General features: G+C 42.8%; 1 protein-coding gene across 4 annotated transcripts in view; it reads left to right on the top strand.

Moving 5' to 3' along the window:
* The window catches only part of ARHGAP18 (Rho GTPase activating protein 18), a 193,762-nt gene that overhangs the window by 104,277 nt on the left and 75,572 nt on the right, over positions 1-13,913 (top strand). Inside the window, exon 1 of one of the 4 annotated variants that reach the window (XM_043888108.1) lies at positions 11,797-11,807. The exons of the other annotated variants lie outside the window; for them this stretch is intronic. The gene's annotated coding sequence lies outside the window, so the exon portion shown is untranslated. Of the gene's footprint in view, positions 1-11,796; positions 11,808-13,913 lie in introns of those variants that run through there. 4 annotated transcript variants of the gene reach the window in all.

Here is a 13,913-nt window from a genome sequence, read left to right as displayed (position 1 = left end):
AGGTTGGGTCCTTGATGACAGAAGTGGGAAATGGACCTGAGGCCTGATGGGGAAAGTAGCTGGGGCCGAGCTCCAAGTGCCTTGAATGCAGACTGAAGGTCCTGGGGACCTGGTGAACCAGGCCACTCTGGTACTGACTGACTTTATGGTTTACAAAGAGATGAAGAGAGCGTTTGGAGATGATGAAACCTGCTGGAGTCACAGAGCATTTTGCATATTTATTGGTGAGTGTTTGGACAAACCGATGGTTGGGAGCTAACAGTTAAAGATGACGCTACATTTACATGGCGTGCGTGATCTGCATTGCAGTGATAACCTTCTTCAACAGAAAAGGTGATTCTGAAATAAATGAGCACTGAAAACAGTGGGCTTGACATCATGTCCTGGCTTGGGAAGCATGGTTCTCTCTATTTCTAGGAAGAGACTTTGCATGTGGGAAAATGAATAGAAGCAAGACCAAATAAGCTTGTCACATGATGACAGTTCCATAAGGAAGGAAGGTAGTGACGAGGGAACTTTAAATATATGTGGTATCTGCAAGTTGCAGACTTGCTTGTATACCCAGGGTGTGTTTGAAGCACATTGGAGAAGAGAGATGGGCACTATTCCGAGCCTCTTTTCTCGTAGTTTGTTTTTACTTCCTTTTGATAGATGTACATGCCCTTCCTTCTTCTTGATGAAAAAGATACCTCCAGTGTTCCCTCCTCTGACTTCTCCATTGTTCCAGCGTCTCACCACGCTCCTCTCCCTTCTTGTTTCCAACTCTTCCACACACGCGCTTTCCCGACTGCCTGTTAACCTTCCTCCTCTTGGCCGAGAGCCCAGGTAGCATTATCAGCTGCCCCGCTTCGCCGGGAGCCTGCCGGGGCCACTGAGGTTCTTGTCAGATTCTCTTTGCCCTTCACGTGTGTATCGCCTTCTGGCTTGGCAGATTCTGACCAGGGGATAATAGCCTGTAGCATGGACACTTTGGATCTCAGTAAATGTTTCCTGAAGGAGTTCATTACTCCTTGGGAGAAGAGAACTCTTCATGGGAGAACTTCCTCTTTAGGTATCTAATATGTATATTATATACCTGATATATATATATATACACATATATATATACACATTTCTATATATATATGTCTCTTAGTCATGTCTGACTCTTTGCGACCCCATGGACTGTAGCCCACGAGGCTCATCTGTCCATGGGATTCTTTGGGCAAGAATACCAGAGTGGGTCGCCATTTCCTTCTCCAGATACATATATGTATATACATATATATATATATATTTCTTTTTCTGTAGATTTGATAGATTCCTGACTCAGTATTGTAAGTTTATAATTATTTTAAATTTACAAGTACTCTGTATAGAAAGCATTTATTAAAGACATATTAAGACTTTTGGCTTATGGGCTGTATAGGAGTTGTAGTTCAAGTCTATCTATCCCTGAGCAGTATTAAGAGATATCACAGTTCTGAAAATGTCAGCATGGTTTTTGACAACATTGAGCAATAGTGCTCTTAAGATGGGGATGTTATTCAAAGGGAGGGGGGAACCTACTTTTTTTTGGGTAAAATTGGGACAGTGTTGGATTCCCCAGTTTTTTAAGTAGGAGGATAGTGTTTCTTTTTTAATCTGAAAATGAGTAAAAATGATTTCATAAAATAATTGATTTGTACATGTTTCAATATTTTGTGCAATTTGTTGACACTGGTAACTGTCCCCATTTTATATGAGAGTTTTTATTTGTTTTTCTTAAGAAAGGAATATTTGTAGATGAATTATATATTTGACCCCCAATATAAAAACTATGCATCATCCCAGCTTTAAAGGAAGAGGTATTGAGCATTGGCATAGAACAGGAAACAGGCTTCTAACAGGAGAGAAAAGGATGGTGCTCCCTGTCAAGAAGGAATTATAACCTCATTTGTGGGTTGAGATATACACACATAAAATGATTAGAGAACCAAGCAGGGTTATTTATAACCATATATGCATTTGTTTTTAATCTCTACCCTGTGTATGCTCCAAAGGATTTCTGTCTGTTTGTATATGAGTGTGTATAGTTAGGGTGTGTAAATCAATCTGTAATGAGGTGCCTTGTAATGAGAATTAGCGGGAGAAGGGAGGAAGCAGGCTTTGGAGTTGGGGAGAAAGTTTCCCAGGGTAGGGAGCCTCCAGGAGGGAATACGCATGAGGAAACTGGTAGATGCCCCAAAGGATATTTGTACAGGCAGCCCTCAAACAACATGGGTTTGAGTTGGGTCCACTTCACATTTTTTTCAGTGGTGAATACTGCCTGGTCTGCAGTTGAACCCGAGGAAACAGAACCATGGATGCGGAGGAAGCACAGATGTGGAGGGCTGACTGTAAGTTAGATGCAGATCTTTGGTTGCATGAGGGTCGGGGCCTCGGCAGCCCTCACCCCTGCTGTAGTGATGGTGGTCTGCAGTAAAGCCCCTGTCCCTCTTTCGGCTGCGGGCGTCTGAGCTCCTGTCTGCTTTGGGAAGCTCCTCACTGTCTGAGCTGTGCTGGGGGACGCAGGGCCTGGTGCTGCCAGGCTGGGCGCCGGGAGCTGTGTGGTCTGCTCCCGCGCAGTGTCCCTGGGCCAGCCCGCAGCACTACTGGGGGCGTTACATTTGGCTGCGGCCACTTCGGGAGCCACCCACTGCCTGATGTTTAATGCCATTCTCTTCTGTGTGGTCAGAGCCGGTGTCTTATAACTTGCCATCGGAAGCCCTGATAGAAATACACATGTATCATCGGGCACCATTCTTTGTGCCAGGAGAATTTCAGGTGACATTCGGGTCGCACACAACTCAGGATGGAGATAATGTCGGTCCCCAGTTACAGCTGAAACACTTGAGATTCAGAGACGCTAAGTAACTTGACCAGGATCACACGGGCAGTAAGCAGAGAGCTGGAGTGTGATCCAGGCTTTCCTACCCGGAGACTGTGGTCTGTGCGCTCTCTCTCACCTTCTGAGGAATGCAGGTCATTACCATCAGCTTCCTGTGCAGATGGCTGGATGGCATCACCGACTCAACGGACCTGGGTTGGAGCAAACTTCGGGAGTTAGTGAATGCAGTCCGTGGGGTCACAATGAGTCAGACACAATTTAGCGACTGAACAAAAACAACAATATATTTTGGAGTACTTTGTTATGAAAAGATTTTCCTGAAAGCACAGTTGAGGAAGGGTTTGCCTGTCTTACCTGAGTATCAAAAGTAGAATTTGACAGATATGGGTTGTCATTGCTTAGAATGTTGGTTAGAGGTAAGGTTTTTCTTACCCCTGGTCTGCTTTGCTTTGAGATATTTGGGACTGATATCAAGGCAGACAGGAGATCCTGAAGACCATACACACGTTTTTTAGGAGGGACATGGTGAGGGAGAGGGTAGGGAGGAAAGCCGCTTATCACAAAGCTTCTGTCAGAAGTTCTGCTTGTCACATCATTTAATTTTTACGACTCCTGGGTATTCTGCCTGGAGCAGCCTATACCCAGGCATCTACATGGCTAGACCATCCCTGTCCCCACTTCTTTCAGGTCACTGTCCAAGTGTCTTGTCAGATCGTCTCCTCCCGTCTCCAATCACTTGACCTCTCCTTCCTCATCCTCCTAACCCACTTAATTTATTTTCATAGCCCTTCTTATCACCTGACAGATTATACAAATTTTTATTTTCTCTCTCCTCACCATTAGAATGTAAGCTTCATGAGAACAGGGTCTTTTTTTTTGCTCACTCATGGATCTTCAGAATTTAGAAGGTACCTGAGTGTAAGTACATAGTAAGTCCTCACACTGAGGCCCTCAGAGTTTTATAACTCTCCTAAAATCTCATGGCAATTGATGGAACCACATATAAATTCTAGTCTATGTGACTTCTAAAATCCCCCCTTTGCTAAAGACCTTTGCTAATCTGGGAAGATTCCTCTATTTGTATGTGATTGAGGAAAGAGATAGCGCACAGGTTTTTTGAGTTAGCAAAAAAAATCTTAAGTAGTCAGCCAACTTCCCTGTTTTACGAATGAGGAAATGACTCTGATCGATTGAGAGTAGGTGACACGATCAAAGTAATTCCACTATTTACTGATGGAGAAAGGACCAGAATCAGGATGCCCAGTCTCCCAGTTCAGTCCTAGCCCTCGGTACCCTTCTGCATTCACTTTTTTCTTTATAAAGTGAGCTCGATTTTGATGCAGCATTCAGGTATCGGTCATAGGTGATGGGTGTGAAATAGTGGGTCCTGTTATTTTAATGCCATAATATTAATGCAGTAAAGCAGAGACTGCAAACCAGATGCCCACAGGGACCAGCAGATAGCATAACAGTCAAGCTGCCGGTGGGAACTCTGGCAAACTGCCTGCCCAGGGAAACATGTTACAAGAGAAAAAGGTGGTAAACCAATCTAAAAATGTTGGAAATACCCTGCTGGCCAAACAAAACATTTCTGTCAGCCAGATCTTGCCTGCAGGCTCCCAGTTTGTGACTGCTAAAGTTTTAGTGTTAATAGCTCTTTTCTTTCCAAAGGAGTAAGTTTCAGTAAGTGGGGCTGTGTAGGAGAATATGCAAAGTGGTGTCTCTGTGGTTAATTGTTCTTTAGACTAGCCCAAGGATCAGTGGGTTGGGCTGTCAAAGTTCACAGAGGGAAAATAATTATCAATAAAAGGAGTATTTATTGCCCATCTTTATTACCCTGCTGATAAAGTTGAAGAGTAATGTGTTTTCTCTGTCATAATACCATCTGTCCTTATGCAGAGTACTTGGTTATGCTGTTTACTGACTGAGGATCAGGAAATCTTGGCGATTTGGCAGGACTGTGTATCTGTAGTTACTGTACCTCTGTGTCACTGGGCAAATCACCTGGTTTTCTACTCTGCTGTATTCATGTTTGAATAATTAAGGGCTGGATTTTATAAGGCCTAGGGAAACAAAGAATCCCGAGGATTTCATGCAGGATTTAAACCCAGCTCTTTATCTTTGCTTCTAAAACAAATCAGCAGTGATGACAAAAAACCAGTGCTGTCAGAACGAAGAGAGGCAGAGAAGACTTGGATGGTTTGAGTTTATCGCCTGCGTCTTTAAGCGTGTTGATAATAGCCGGGGATTTGCCGTGGTCCTGCTCACGTGCCAGCTGGGAAGCTGAGGCAGGTTGCGAATGATTTGCTTAATGATCTATAGGGTCATTTCTGCGCCAGACTCCATCGTAACTTGAATCGCTGTTTCTGAGGACAGGTTTCACAGGCTTCTGCCATGTAGAGCATGGATTCTGGGGCCAGTGGCATAGATTGCATGCTGGCTTTCCTTCTCATTTTGATTTATTTCTTCAATCCTCAGTTGCCTCATCCTTAAAATGGGGATAATAATGGAGACTATCTCATAGTCCTGCTGTTGTGATCATTATTCTGGCAAATTATTAAATACTCCTTCTATTCTTTTTTTTTTCTCTCCTTTTATTCTTGTCATGTAGCAACCATGTGGCATAGATAATGAAAATCAAATTTTATTAACATGTACATTTGAAACACAGCATGTGAATTTCCCCCCTTTCCCAGCAGATTTAGGGCTTTTAAATTTCTTGGTAAGAACTTAGATGTGTTGGAATTAAAAACTGGCAAGGTTATTTGAACCTTGATGTGAGGGACAGTGTGGGTGTGAACTCTCAATGTTTGATCAGTACCAGCTGATTACAGCAGAGGTGAAGCCGGATGAATCTTGTGTGAGATGGGTATGAGCTGTAGGACCCGATGTTAACAGCAGAGCTCACTTTTGGCCATGTGGCTGGGTAGACATGCCTGGAAGCCCTTGCACAGTGAAACGGAAAGACCACTTGCACATGTGGACTTGGTATCCATCTCAAAGATCATCCGATGCCACTTTGCAGTGAAGGGAAGAGTTTATTATCGAAGATGATGTTTCAGTAGCTTTTATAGGTTACTGTGAAGGGCCTCTGCACTGGGAGAACAAAGATGTCTCTCCAGATCCATGCTGGAGTCTAATTAAGGCAGGAGGATGACAATAGACAAATTGCCTCCACTTTAAAAGGAGAGTGCGGGTTCACACCGAGTATTTGTTCAGGGAGGCAAGAAGCAGGCATCATGGCCTGTGGCCCTTCATACTGGGCTGCACTGGCTACTGAAAGAGCATCCAGTCCTTATCTTCGGCACTTTCGTCTTCTGCGGTATTTGTATTCAGATGCACAGTCCCCCACATAAAAGCCCAGCTTGTATTCCCACCTTTGCTTCGGTGACCTGCAGTAAAACCAAATTTTAAAAGTATATATGGTAAGGCTTTTACATGGAATGGTAATTATGCACACTGATTGTCAATGGCTTGGCATCTAGCAAGAAGCCTCCAGAGGGTCTTCTGCCTCAGGGAGCAGCAGTCTGCATGGGGCTTGAGAGGGACTTTCCTGCTTGCAGGCCTGGGTGTGCTGATCCCGTCTGTGGCAACAGCGGGCAGCGACGTCAGCGTTGCCTGGGAAACAGAGTACACAGAAGATCCACTTGGTGAACTTGAAACCAGCTCTAAACAGCTGTTTGATTCTGAACGAAACTTCAGCAAAGTTGTTTGCTGGGTGAGCTGATGGGATGAGCTGGCGGGGATGGGCCGAGGGTGGGAAACAGAACATTCTTCATGCTGTTGTCAGGGAGTCTTTGGAGGCGACAAATGAACCTCACCTCCCCACATAGCCAGTCATGGCTGGAAATCTTGGAAGAGAGTGTCTTGTTCTTAAGCCCCTGCATTACACAGCTGAGTGGCGCATAGAGGGCAGATGCCAGCCTGAGGTGAAGCCAGCCTAGCATCCAGGCCTTCTGATTCTGCCCCAGGCTCTCGGTCCTTCTCCGGCAAGCAGTGGCCCCAAAAGCTCCAGTGAATTCTGCCTCCACTCATATCACATTTGTTTTTCAACCAATTTGTTGCTCAACAAACATCCTTGAATATTAAGGAACATTAATGTGTGTGTATCTTAATCATAAATAGAAGTTCTTTATAGCTTTAATGCAGATTCACCTCTGTGGTTCTTTCACTGTTTTAAAGGTTTTGTTTCCGTTTTCTCTTCTTCCTCTTCTTCTTGTTTAGTTTTTATTTGATGTACTTAGCAAGAGAGAATCACTGTGTACCTTCATGCTGATTCTTTAATTAGAAACATACAGCGCTCTCCTCAACACACGGACTTGTCTATCCTGTTTAAAGTTCTTTGTTTTCAGGGAATAAGCGCTCTTCCCCTCCTGTAGTTTTAACTTCTCATCTATATGCTGATGACTTCTCCAATTATCCTGCCTTCAGTCAGTACCTCTTTTAGGAGCTCCTAATCTAGATTTTCAAATCCTTGCAGCAGTTCTTTTCTAATTTGAATGTCTGTAAAAGTCACCTGGGAATCTTGGTAAAATGCACATTGGGATTCACACTGGGGTACGGTTTGAGATTGTGCTTTTCCGACAAACTTGATGCTAACGCTGCTAGTCCTGGAAACACACTTCACACCCAAAGGGTCATTAATTAAGGCACAGAGGTAAAGACAAATGGATCTTGGATAAGATGGGTATGAGCTGTAGGTATATGATGTCACCCAAGAATCTCTAACTCAAATTTAGCAGGTCCAAAGTGAACCCATCACAGTCTTTGTCCAACCTGTTCTGTGTTCTACATTCTCGCTCCCAGTTAATGATGTTACCTGTTTGCCTGGCCAAGAACACACTGGAATCATTTTGCTTTCTTCTGTGTCCTCCATCCTCTTCGGCTAACTGGTCACCAAGGTCATTTGCGTCTACCTGAAAAAAGCTTCCTGAATTTGCTCTTTCACTCTTGTTTTTAGCAGTGCCTCTGGGTTCAGATCCTTATCTTTCGGAAATCCCCTTATTCCAGAGCATCACAGCTCCAGGCTGTCTCACTATTTATTTTTCTTCAAAGTATGTTTCTTAAACATTAATTTGGAGTGACATTTGCTTGTTGAAAGACCTTCCCCTGTCACATTCCAAGTGTCTCAGTATGACAGTCGAGGTTCAGTACAGTTTGGCTGTGGCCCTTTCTTGCCCCCAATGCCTAACACCATCCCCTCGCCTCCCAACTGGTTTCACTTCCCTGGAAGCCAGTATAGTCTGTCTGTATCAATCCAGTCACAGTTCCCCAAGCTCACAGTGTGTCTTTGCTTTTATGGTGGTCACTGCCTTGAATGCCTTTCTCATCACATTCTACCTAGCAGAATATTGCTCGGGCTGCACACTCCAGCTCATGTCGCTCTTCTCTGAACTCCTTGGCCAAGTCTCTTCCCTAAAGCTTGTGACTTCTGGTCTCTGCTCACATGGCAGTCCCCACTTGCACTATTGTTTTGGAGTTCATTGCATGGGTCTTTGTTATCTACCAAATCCTAGGCTTGCCTTGTCTGAAATAACACCTACATCCCATTATTTAGCATAGTGTGGAATAAAGTAGGTTTTCCCTAAGTGTTTGCTGAGTCACTGAAAAAGCAAATATTCTGTAGTCAGACAGACGTGAAATTTTGTGTGTTGGGAGTAGGAGAGAGTTACTTCACTTGTATATATTTGGGTGTATGAGGAAAACCTGCCCACCGCCTCATCCTTTCTGCAGCGGCGCTGTCCATACCATAGCCACGAGCTGTCTGTGGTGACTGAGCGCTTGAAATGTGGTTGGTCCAAACTGTGCTGGGATACTGGCATAAGTTACAGGAGTTTGAAGATTCAAAATGGAAAAAAAAAGCAAAAGATTTCATTAACAATTTTTATGTTAATGACACATTGCAATAATACTTTGGGTATATTGGGCTAAAGTACACCATCAAAATTAACTTTACCTGTTTGCTTTTTGTTTTTTAATGTGACTGCTAGAAAATTTTAAAGTACTACTGTGGCTTGCCTTTTATTTCAATTAGACAGCACTACTGTAAAATAACAATTTATTGTCACATTCAGAACAACTCAGGTTTCCTGCCCCTCCCTCCCTCTAATTATGCTTTTTAATATTCTGTCAAGTATTTAAGGTTTAGGGTTAAGTTTTCAATTATGAGTTGTTGATTTAAAAAAAAATCATTTATGTGAAAATACTACTGCTGAATTCAGTTTTTCAATTTGTAGTGTCTTTTGAGATGATTCTTTCAATTCTTACTGAACTACCAAACTAAATCTCAGTAACTTTAGTATACGTCAGCAATCAATAAAAACTCAGAATGTTTATTTCTTTATTTACCATGATACATGGAGTAGTAAGAAATAGAAAATTAGAAAGTTTACTCTAAAATTTGCGCTATAAAATCCACATCTTTAACCCTATCATCACCAGGCATGGTTTCTTGAAAATTTTGCTGGTTTAAAATCACATACATTCCTTACCATAATAAAAATCTTCTGCTTCATTATTCAGTGTTTAAAGCTTAAGGATTCTATAAAAGCTTTTTTTTTTTTTCTTTTTAACTTGAGATGTCTAAAGCACTTGTTTTTCTAATTTTCTATAGCCATAGGATCCTTTTCCAGTACATTCTTAAATGGATTGCCAGGTAACTTATTTATCGGAGTTTCTATAGTTGAGGGGAAGGGATAAGTGGGGAACACAGAGAGGTTCATTTCCATAACCTTATTTTCTCCTTCCTTAAAAAATGCAACTCTGGGAGTTCTCTGGTGGTCTAGTGGTTAGGATTTGGTGCTTCAGTTAGGTTCAATCCCTGGTCAGGGAATTGAGGTCTCACAAATTGCTCAGTGTGGGTAGGTGGGTTGTGGGGTGAGGGGAGCAACTCTAAGTCAAAGTGACTGGTTAAATTCAGACTTTATACATGAAAACATCAATGTGAACAGATTAGACTTATATAATTTTTAGATTTAGAAAAGACTTGAGGTATTCTTTATTTTTCTTTTTTAAAATGTATTTATTGTTAATTGAAGGATAGAATTGAGGTATTCTTGTTGTAGGGTGAATTTTATGTCATGCTTGCTTACACAGTGAACGGTAGGCCTGGAGAAAGGCTGATTTCTTCTGACTTCCAGTAGAATCTTTTTTCCCGTACACTTTCCTGTAATAATAGCCTAAAAAATACTCTTTCTTGGGACATTAGTATGGACAAACAATGATGACAGCACTTGAAACGGGAGGATGGGGTATTAAGCTGTTGGAGAGAAAGTGAGGGCATTTACACCGTGACTCCTGGAGTAGTAGCCCAAAGTGAGGATGGGGTGACCGCTTAGGGAGGCAGTCAATAAAATGTCAGTCTCTCTTGCCTCTGTACTCACTTTCCATAGCTTCTTGCAATTCACTGATTAGGGTTGAAAATGGCACAATGAATTATGCAAAAGCTATTTCTGCAGCAGGAGCTGTCTTGCAGCCTAATGCACAGATGGAAAGATCCTCTTTTAATCATTGTTCCCACAACACTTGGAAGCTTTTTGAGGAATAAGCACTCAGAAGTGGAAGTGAATGGCCTTCAACAGTAAATGAGTTCCTTCTGCAGAGAGGAACTGAAATGTATTTATATGCAGATGGTTGCCCTGTGTTTGAACGTTCATCCATGTCATCTGAGATTCAAGCCAAACATCTCTTGAAATGCTTGGGTTTGAGATGGTTCTACCGAGGAATTACTTCTGCCCCGGCTGGCCCAACGTTATTATTTTTCTTCAGAAATGGCGACAAGTAGTTAAATGCCAGTTCATGAAGATATGCAAATTACATCTTTTTCTGATCTTTAGTTACTACTGAAGAGACTGAATTAGTTAGCATCCCCTTACTTTTATTAGCATAATATTAATGCAAATCATTAGCAAAGGCTTTTTAAGAAGGAAAGCAGAACCATCCATGGAAAGCAATTCAAAGCAGTGTTTATGTCCTCAGTTAGGAAGGAGAAACATTTATGACTACATTTCTTACTTAGGTATCTATGCCAAGGACCACCCAACTGGGCCTTTTTTGGTGCTTGCTTGGTTTCACTTGCAGATCAAGAATCAATCTGGAAAAGGCCCAAAGGTTATATGCGGGTACAAAGGTTATATACAGGTACCTGTATCATGATTCAGGTACCACCAAGAATGTGTACTATAGTGTATATTTCTAAGACATTGCTTTTTAAAATTTGGGAGGAAAAGGTAAATGAACGTTATTCATTGGACAATTCAAGGTATAGTAAAAGACTGACTTAAAACTTCCCAGCTAAGGGGTTAATATAAAGAGGACACTGATTAATTCTTTATTTGCTTGGAGGAAATGGGCTTAAATTGGAGGGAAGTAAAGTTGAATCAAATAACAGGAAGACACTGTTGGCTCTGGGGAGAGCTTTATAAAATTAGAATGAGGGAGAGCGAGAGCCTGGAATCTTCCTTCTTCTTGCCTCTTGTTGTGATACACACGTTTTGTATACTTCCCTGCATCTTTGTCTGCCTCTAACTGGGCTGAACTTGCAGCACCTGCTGTCTGCACTGCTCATTTGCATGGAGTCAGTGTTCCCTGGACTATTATTTTCCTATGTGTTTTATCTATTCTAATACCATGTAAACTCTTAGGGATCAGAGGTGAGGCCCTGTACTGCTTTGGACTTCAACTTGTATATGTGCATGCCAAATCGCTTCAGTTGTGTCCAACTCTTTGTGACCCTGTGGACTATAGTCCCCCAGGCTCCTCTGTGGAGGAGGGATTCTCGTGGGGTTCTCCATGCAAGAATAGTGGAGTGGGTTGCCATGTCCTCCTCCGGGGATCTTCCCAACCCAGGGGTTGAGCCCATGTCTCTTATGTCTTCTACATTGTTGGTGGGTTCTTTACCGCTCGCGCCACCTGGGAAACCCTCAACTTGCATAATACCTTGCAGCTAATGAGGAAGCCAGTATTTGTTGAATGAATGTATGAATCACAACTTGGTTATCTGTTTATTATCAAGTGAGAACTCAAGTTCTATAGTGTCATTCCACCAAAACATTGAAGTGTTGACCTAATTCCAATTCCACTGTTCTTTCCAATGTTCACTTTATTACTTGAATGGAAAATATAATTAATTATGTAGATTAAGTAGGCTTCCCTGGTGCCACAGTGTTAAAGAACCCACCTGCCAATGCAGAAGACATTAGAGACTTGGGTTCGATCCCTGGGTGGGGAAGATCCCCTGGAGGAGGAAATGGCAAACCACTCCAGTATTCTTGCCTGGAAAACTCCATGGATAGAGGAGCATGGCAGTCTACAATTCATGGGGTTGCATGGAGTTGGACCAAGCTAAAAGTAATTTAGCAGGTAGGCAATAGCATAATGAAGACCAAAGATTGAATGTAGGTATTCTTCAGTGAAACTTTCTATTCACAAAGCTATTGGATTAAGAAATTTACATTCCTGTATTAGATTGGTTGGCCTATGCTTAGAGTTTCACAAGTATTTCTAGTAAGATCTGTGTATTTACTTTATAGAACCATCTTTAGCAAATAACTGAAGTCCTTTATGAGGTGAGGACACTTAATAGTTGGCCCTCAAACATCTAAATTGAAAGAAAAACTAGAAAAATTCTGAGTCTTGGATGGTTACTGTGCAGTGTCTGATGGCCTAGATCTTTCTAACCTACTGGGACAAGATAGTAAAGGAAGTCTATCTTTGATCCCATCATCCTCCCTGGCTACCAGGCCCTAGGTGCCCTGCATAAATACCACCTTCTGCCTTAGGGGCACTACATCCTTTTATTCTTCTCCTTGTAGAACTTACTCAGATTCTGTTCTGTCTCGAGAGGCTTATTCTCTAGTCAGTGACCCTCTTGCTGATCTCTTCTGCAGTGTTAGCTCCCTGAAATGACAGTTCTTTCTTCCACGTCTCTGTCCTGGCAAGAAGGGGCATGGGTGACACTCGTGGCCAGGATGTGAATTCCTGGGAACCGTGCCTGGGCAGTGTATGGGATTCATTCGAGAGGGCAGCTCAGCAGATGACCACTCAGTCTGGATTGTTTCTTTGTAGGGACTGGGCAGAAAGGAGAATCCATGTATGGAGTAGTGGGGTCAACAGTAGAGAGCATTGGGAGGCTGGAGTCCTTGAGCTGGACTGTGATTTATCATCAGCTTTTTATAGAATGCCAACAGCCTTGGCCATGGCTAGGGAGGGAACTCTTGTGAATTTCTTAACTGGTTTCAAATTCCCGCAAGGAATGGCATTTTGGAACCAGATGCCATGTTACTTTTGGTGAAGTGGGAATATTGCTGCCCCATGTAAATAACAGGTTGACAGTAGGCTTGCATAAGCCTGATGATGAGCTGGAGACTCTCAGACTTCCTAAGAGGACCAGGAGAGGAATTCAACCAGGACAGGTGCATAAATGTAAATCCAGCTTGAAGGATTTAATCCTCCCAGAACTGGATTTACCAGAGCTCTGTGTGCCTATAAGTGTGCTGGATGATGTGGGAATCGCATTAGTTAGGTTTTTTCTTTTTTTAACTTATTCCTTTATTTTTGGCTGTGCTGGGTCTTTGCTGCTGTGCGTGGGTTTTCCCTAGTTGCAGTGAGCAGGGGCTGCTCTCTGGTTGTGGTGCATGGGTCTCTCAGGCTGCGGTTTCTCTTGTTGCAGACCCAGGCTCTAGGGCCTGGGCTCAGTAGCTGTGGAACATGGGCTTCGTGACCCAGCGCCATGTGGAATCTCCCTGATCAGGGATCGAATCCACGTCCTCTGCACTGGCAGGTGGATGAATTCTTAACCTCTGGACCACCAGGGAAGTCCTAGTTATGTTTTCTTATTTGTATTTTTTCTTTCCCTTCTGCAGGTTCCCGTAATTTTTCCCATAAAGCCCTTGCCCATTCCTCACGGTCACCTTAGGTCTCTCTGTCTTTTGGACCTTGTTCCTGTCCTCTGAACAGAGCTCAGCGACTTGGACTAAAAACATTTGTTTTTGTGAGATTTTTGGTCTCACAAAAATTAGTTTTGGTCTCTCAAAAATTAGTTTTAAAGCCCCCACCCCTCAGGCAA

Source organism: Cervus elaphus, chromosome 26 (genome assembly GCF_910594005.1).
Source record: "Cervus elaphus chromosome 26, mCerEla1.1, whole genome shotgun sequence".
Lineage (NCBI taxonomy): Eukaryota > Metazoa > Chordata > Mammalia > Artiodactyla > Cervidae > Cervus > Cervus elaphus.
The sequence above is the reverse complement of the archived record's forward strand: the minus strand, read 5'-3'. Positions and strand labels throughout refer to the sequence as shown.